This window comes from Camellia sinensis, chromosome 13 (assembly GCF_055761805.1).
Source record: "Camellia sinensis isolate YWXY chromosome 13, ASM5576180v1, whole genome shotgun sequence".
Classification (NCBI taxonomy): domain Eukaryota; kingdom Viridiplantae; phylum Streptophyta; class Magnoliopsida; order Ericales; family Theaceae; genus Camellia; species Camellia sinensis.
This window is the reverse complement of record NC_138973.1, coordinates 137,011,978-137,019,223: the sequence shown is the minus strand read 5'-3', so window position 1 is coordinate 137,019,223 and position 7,246 is coordinate 137,011,978.

The window sequence follows — 7,246 nt, the reverse complement described above, 5'->3', positions numbered from 1 at the left end:
GATATGGCCATTATGAGTTTCTTGTAATGCCTTTTGGTTTGACCAATGCACCAGCCACCTTTATGGACTTGATTAATCAAGTTTTCCGAGAGCATCTTGACAAATTGGTAGTGGTTTTTGTAGACAACATCCTTATTTATTCACCTTCCGAGGAGAAGCATGAAGAGCACCTCCGTATTGTCTTACGATTGCTTAGGGAGCACCATTTATATGCTACAGATGAGAAATGTGAATTTTGGCTTTCAGTGGTGAAATTTTTGGGTCATATCATTTCCAGGGATGAGGTTATTGTTGACTCTTCAAAAATTGAGGCCGTGTAAAATTGGGAGCAACCTAAGAACACATTTGAGATTCGTAGCTTTTTGGGTCTTGTCGAGTATTATTGACGGTTTGTGAAAGACTTCTCCACCCTAGCATCTCCATTAACTAAGTTAACACAAAAAGGGGTAATTTTTTTTGGAGTGAGTCTTATGAGAAATCCTTCTTGGAGCTCTAAACTAGATTAACTACTACACCGATTCTAATCATTCTGGAGAGATGGTTGGGTTATATAGTGTATTGTGATGCTTCTACAGAAGGTTTGGGGTGTGTCTTGATGCAAGAGGGTAAAGTTGTGGCGTATGGTTCATGTCAGTTAAATATTCATGAGAGAAATTATCTAACTCACGACTTAGAGTATATGGGGAGAAATTTGACGTGTTCTCGGATCATAAAAGTCTTAAGTACTTATTTTCTCTAAAAGATTTGAACCCACGTTAGAGAAGGTGGATGGAGTTCATAGAAGATTATGACTTTGAATTACATTATACTGTGGTGACTGATGCCTTGAGTACGAAGTCCGTATGTACCATTGCTAGTCTGGCCATTAGATAGTGGGAACTATTGGGTGATCTGGGTGAATTTGACTTGCATCTAAGTGAGTCTCCTGAGCATGCCACTTTGTTTACTGCCCTTGCATAACCAACGCTCATCACACAGATTGCAAAAGCACAACGAAGTGATTCAGAAGTAGAGGTAATCCGAGGGAAAATATTCCAAGGGAAGAAGGAGAAGGGGTTGAGAGTGCATTATGATTTGAGTGTCATGTATCTAGACAGTCTCTTTGTCCCATGAACTTATAGAGACTAAGTTCTTCGGGAATTTCCTCACTCACACCTTGTGGTGTATTCGGGAGGCACAAAAATGTACTGTGATCTTATCAACTAGTCAAAGCAGAACATCAAAAGTTAGCCGAGTTGTTGCAATCCTTACCAATAGCCGAGTGGAAGTGTGAGTACATCACTATAGACTTTGTTTCTAGCCTTCCTAGAACACGGAGAGTAATGATGCAGTTTAGGTCATTGCGGATCGACTAACTAAGTCAGCTCATTTTCTTACTATGTGTCTAGGTGATTCGATTGATTATTTGGCTGAGCTTTATGTTGAGAGATTGTTAGGCTTCAAGGGGTTTTGATGAGCATTGTCTCAGATAGAGGCCCTCGTTTTACCACATGGTTGTGGCAGAGTTTGCAAAACGTTATGGGTACGTAGTTGACTTTTAACACTGCCTATCACCCTCAAATAGACGAACAGTCTAAACGCACCATCCAAATCCTAGAGGATACGTCAAGCGCATGCGTGTTAGACTTCAAGGGTTCTTGGGAGAGGCACTTGCCTATTGCAAAATTTGCCTACAACAATAGTTTCCAAGCTAGCATTGGGATGGCACCTTTCAAAGCATTGTATGGGTGTCTGTGTAGATCACCGGTTTGTTGGACTGAGGTAGGGTATTCACTCATGCTTGGATATGAGTTAGTTCCAAGGACCACCGAAAAAATGGCTCTTATTCGAAAGAGATTGATCACGACTTAAAGTTGACAAAAGAGTTATGCCGATCGAAAGAGAAGACATCTATCTTTTGAAGTAAGTGATCATGTGTTTTTAAAGATATCATATAGGAAGGGTTTGATGAGATTTGGGCGAAATGGAAAATTATCACCTAGCTTCATTAGTCCATTTGACATTATAGAACGGTGGAGAGGTAGCCTATCGTCTTGCCTTACCACCACAGCTATCTGGGGTACATGATGTGTTTCACATTTCAATGCTTCATAAGTATGAACCCGATTCTTCTCATGTCTTAGATTGGACAAACTTAGAGGTGGATGAGAATGCTTCTTATGAGGAGAGACCCATAAAAATCTTAGATTTGCGAGAGCAAGTTCTGAGGGGCAAAACCATTCCTCAAGTCAAGGCGTTGTGGAATTATCATGGGGTAGAAGAAGCTACTTGGGAACGAGAAGCTGAGGTCCGTGAGAAATATCCAGATTTGTTTAATGATGTGTAATCTTGTTAATTTTTCGTTTCTTTGACGATATGTATTTTGACTTGTGTAGTGAAGGAATGAAAAAGTGCTACTTTCCTAGAAACTTAGACTTTCATATCATTAATTGAATTGTGACTTGTCTTCGTTCTCAATTAACGATATTATGATTGTTTCTATTGTTGTTACTATGGTATTCGTTTTCTTTTGGGTTTGTTGGAGTCGTTATTAATAGGAATCACAAAATTTCGGGGACGACATTCTTTAAGGGGGGTAGATTGTAACAATATGTCCTGGGTGAGAGCGGTCAATTGATCGCTCAAGCGGTTATGCATAGTTCTCAGTATCTTGCATGTTTGAAGGCGAGACCGCTCGAGCGGTTATGTGGTCACTTGAGCGTAAAAATGAGGCTTCTAGTATTTTCACTGTAGCTTTGCAAAACTTCTGAGACCTTGCGTTTACCGCTTGAGCAATGGAAGGTCCGCTCGAGTAGTCTCTTTGATTTTGAGCACTTCGCTCGAGCAGTGGAAATTTCACTCGAGCGGTCTGTTCGGGATAACACATTTAAAAGTCGATCTAAACTCATTTCTTTATCACTTTTTCATATATTTTCTTTCTCTAACACCCATTTCCAAAACCTTAACCCTAAAAAACATGATTTCCCTTAGTTTTACCCAAGATCCACCTTAGATCTTCCAAAGGGATTAAAGAACAAGCTTGACTATAAAGTTCTACTGATTATTTCTCATTTTCTTGAAGTTTGAAGTTGGGTTTTCATCTCTTGCCTTCAATCATGAGTTATGGGTACTTTTAACTCATTATCTCTTTGATTTGAGACACATATGTGGTATTTTCATTATATGTATGTAGATATCAAGATGTATGAAGATGTGTATGTTATCTAATGGGTTTGATCAAAAGGGGTTATATTTCATGTGATTTATTTTTTATTTTTTATTTTTGAAGAGTTTATATTTACATGTTGATGATTGTGTTATGGGTGATAAGAATTGACCTTTAAATGTCTTGAAAGGGAAAAACCCCAATTTTCTTAAAACCCTAACTTTCAAATTTGTTCAATAAAGAGGATTTGGTTTAATTAGCCTCCTAGTCTTGAAATTGGACGTATTGATTTGATTTTTATGTCGGAATATGAAATTTTGGGAACCTCTTAACACAAAACCTTGAGATGATGAAGGATATGACTTGGAGAATCTCTTTAATTGAGAATGCTTAAATTGTTGGATTGTTATGAAGTGAAACTACCTTAGGGAAATTGAGATTTGGAAACTCATGCATCATATACATTCATTAACTATACTTCGTGGCTTGAAATTGTTAATGATTGGAAAGTGTTGGAAGGGGGTAGATAGCGTATGATTTTGGGTTGTGAGTCGGGCCTTGGTTTAAGTTATGTAGTGTATATTGGTACCTACATGGGGAGTTAAAGTGTCCAATTGCCCTGTCTTGTGCCTATCGTCGGGCGAATGTGGGAAAGGTTTTATGGTGTCCACAAGTTGGCTATTTTTAGACTCCCCGAATGTAGAAAACATGATTTTGGGTGTCCAAGAGGCTGCCATTTTTGGAGTCGGCAAATGTGGAAGAGTAAGGTCTTGGGTGCCTAACGCCCTGCCATTTCTGGAGTTGGCAAATGTGGGATTTGTGGAATACGACTCTTAGATAGGGACGTCATAGTGTATTTATACCCCATGTTTTAGATGAGAATTTGTTGTTGACATTACTTAGTTTGACATCATGGTTTTAAAAAGGAACAGACATGGGTTTTCTCATCTCTTGCATGGCATGATCATTTGCATCTCTGTTAGGTCCCTTAGCCTTGTAAATCCCATGAACAAACATGTTTTGTCGAGTTGTAATTTTCCTAAGTTTGTTGTCTTGCTCACTCCAGCGAAGGAGTTCTCGCTCGAGCGAAAGCTGCTTCTGTCTGCCAAAAACTTGTGAAGGAAGATTGTGTGCTCGAGCACAAGAAGCGTGGCTCGAGTGAAGGCACTTAAGAAAAACACGCGTATTTGGTTCCTCGCTCAAGCGAGAGAGTCTTCGCTCGAGCGAGCTTCGCTGCCCCTGTTTTCTATAAGTACTTGTTTAAGTCCATTTCTAGGGTGACATTTTAGAGATCTTCTTTAAGGTGTTTAGGGTTTTGTTTTGGGGTTGTTTGCTAGTTTTCCTTGATGTTTTGATTGAGCGTTAAACTCATGTTTTGATAACCACATATCAAGGAGGTTGATTGTTCATATTCAAAAGTGTTCTTCTTCGGTGGAATCCGGAGATTCAAGCGTGGAGTGTCAAAGGAGTTTGATATTGTGCGTGGTCGTTGATTTGACAATAGAAGTTGTGGATTCAACTTTAATGTAATCAATTTCGAGACGAAGGTTCCGGTGAAAGATATGCAGAAGATTTGAAGACAAATTGGAAGCGTTTGGGTAATTTGTTTGTTATCTTTGTAATCTTTCTTTCTTCAGTAGTGGATTGATTAGTGGCATTTCGCCTGTGGTTTTTTGTATTATAATTGAAGGTTCTTTAATTATGGTTTTTCCACGTAGAAATCGTCTGTGTCGATTTATTGTTTTTCGAAAACAACAATCTAAATCACTTTCATAAGTGCTTGATGATTTAGACTATGTGTTTTAATTGATTAGGAATTGGAATAATTAAATCTTGATCTAGTCACGAATCACTTAGGTTTTTTAATTTGTATTAGAGCAGGTCACTCTTTGTTTTTATCAAAACTATAGGAGTGTGATTTTGTGTGATTGGTGATATGCATTCAATTCGTGAAGGTAACTTGACCCATAGACCTCCGTTACTTGATGGTACAAACTATTCATATTGGAAAGCTCGTATGAGAGCGTTTTTAAAATCTATCAATGAGAAAGTTTGGCACTGTGTGATTCATGGATGGAGTGAACCTATTGTCACCATTGATGGTGTTAATATTCCTAAACCCCTCGATAAATGGAGCACATTCGATTATCAAAACTCGAGTTGGAACAATAGGGCTCTCAATTCCCTTTTTTACTCCGTCACACCTGAAGAGTTTCGTCGTATTTGCCCGTGTGAGGTAGCATAAGAGGCTTAGGACATTCTTGTAACGATTCACGAGGGTACTACTTTTGTTAAAAGGTCAAAACTTCAATATCTCACCTCTGCCTTTGAAAACCTTATTATTCGTGATGATGAGACGTTTGATGATTTTTATGCTAAACTTAGTGACATCGCGAATTCTTGTTTCACACTCGGTGAAAAAATCCCTGAAGCTAAGGTTGTTGGAAAAATTTTGAGGTCTTTACTCAAGAGGTTTCAATCAAAAGTGACAGCTATTGAGGAGGCTCAGAATGTTGATACCTCAAGCTTGATCAGTTGGTTGGAAACTTGCAGACTTATGAAGCCCACCAGATTTCTAATAAAAAACAAAAAGGTAGTGTGGCTTTCACTAATGCTCATGAGATTGCAAAAACTCATGATACTGAGTTTGATCTAGAGTTCGAGATGACAGCTATGTTTACTAAACTGTTCAAAAAAAAATTAAGAAAAAGAAGCCTAATTTCAGAGACCCTATTTCAAAAGATAAGAATAATGATAAACCCAAAACGTTTTCACCAAAACTTGCTCCAAAAACTGAAAAGAAGATAAGGACAAGGAGTCAAGTGTTATGAATGTCAAGGGTTTGGACATATTGCTCTTCAATGTCCATCGAAAAATAATCGGAAGAAAGTCTATACAGTGACTTGGTATGATGAAAGCGGGTTGGCGCAAGAACCCGAAGAAACTGAATCCGGTGAAGATGGGGATAGTGCTTTCATTGCATTCTCGTCCACTTTCAATCAACCTCCTTCGAAGCCAGTGGAATTTGCTTATGGTCAGAATCTACACCGTGCTCCCACCTTTGATGGGAGTAATTACTTGTATTGGAAGATCAGAATGAGGGCATTTCTGAGAGCTTTCGACCTTGAAGGCTGGCAAGCTATTGAAGAGGATGTTTTAAGTACTGACAATCCGAGTAATCAGAGAGTTTTGATTACTATTCGTGAAGCAATTTCTGATGAAGAACAACAACGGGTTGTTCACTGCACAAAGACCAAAGATGCATGGGATATTTTGAGCCAATTTCATAAAAGAGGAGAATCATCATCATAACCATCTATCAGCTTTCCTGCCTTAGTTTCTCGATTGGATGAGGTCTAGGAGAAAGAGGAGCAAAAAAAGGATGATGAAACATCAGAAGACAATAATGAGATTGATGGTGATGATCTACAACAAGCTTACGAAAAGCTTTACGATGAATCTCAGAATTTGTCCAAGATCAATGACAAACTCACTCTCAAGCTCAAAGCATATGAAAGCGAGAATGTCAAGCTAAAAGGAGAACTTGTAATAGCAAAGCAGAATGTCATCAAGATCTCTAGTGATAGGCAAGACCTATGTGGGAAACTTCTATCTTGTGAGACTGAAATGAATGAACTCCTGAAAATATATTCCATATATGAAGAGAAGATTGAAAGCCTTGAGATGTCACAAGCTACAATAGAAGAGATGGTTTGTCATAAAGATGAAGAACTCATAATTGCTAGAGCCACAATTGCCATGTGGAACAAAGGTTCCAAGTCATTAGAAGACATCCTCGGGTCTCAACAAATGGGTTGTGACAAGAGTGGGCTAGGCTATGGTAATGGAACAGCTCACAAAGGACAAGCCTCTACATCTCATGAACTGAAGATTCAAGCAAAGGGAAAGCTGAAGGTGCACCAGGGTGACCCCTCTCTTCGACTACCTAATGGGGGTAAGATCAACAAAAGGGAGGTAAAACCTGTTTTCGTTTGTCATCATTGTGGTAGGTATGGCCACATTCGTCCTTATTGCTTTGAATTGTTTGGTAAGGTGTCTCAAAAGGGTAGATTCTAATACTTTTTAGGTTAGGAGACAACC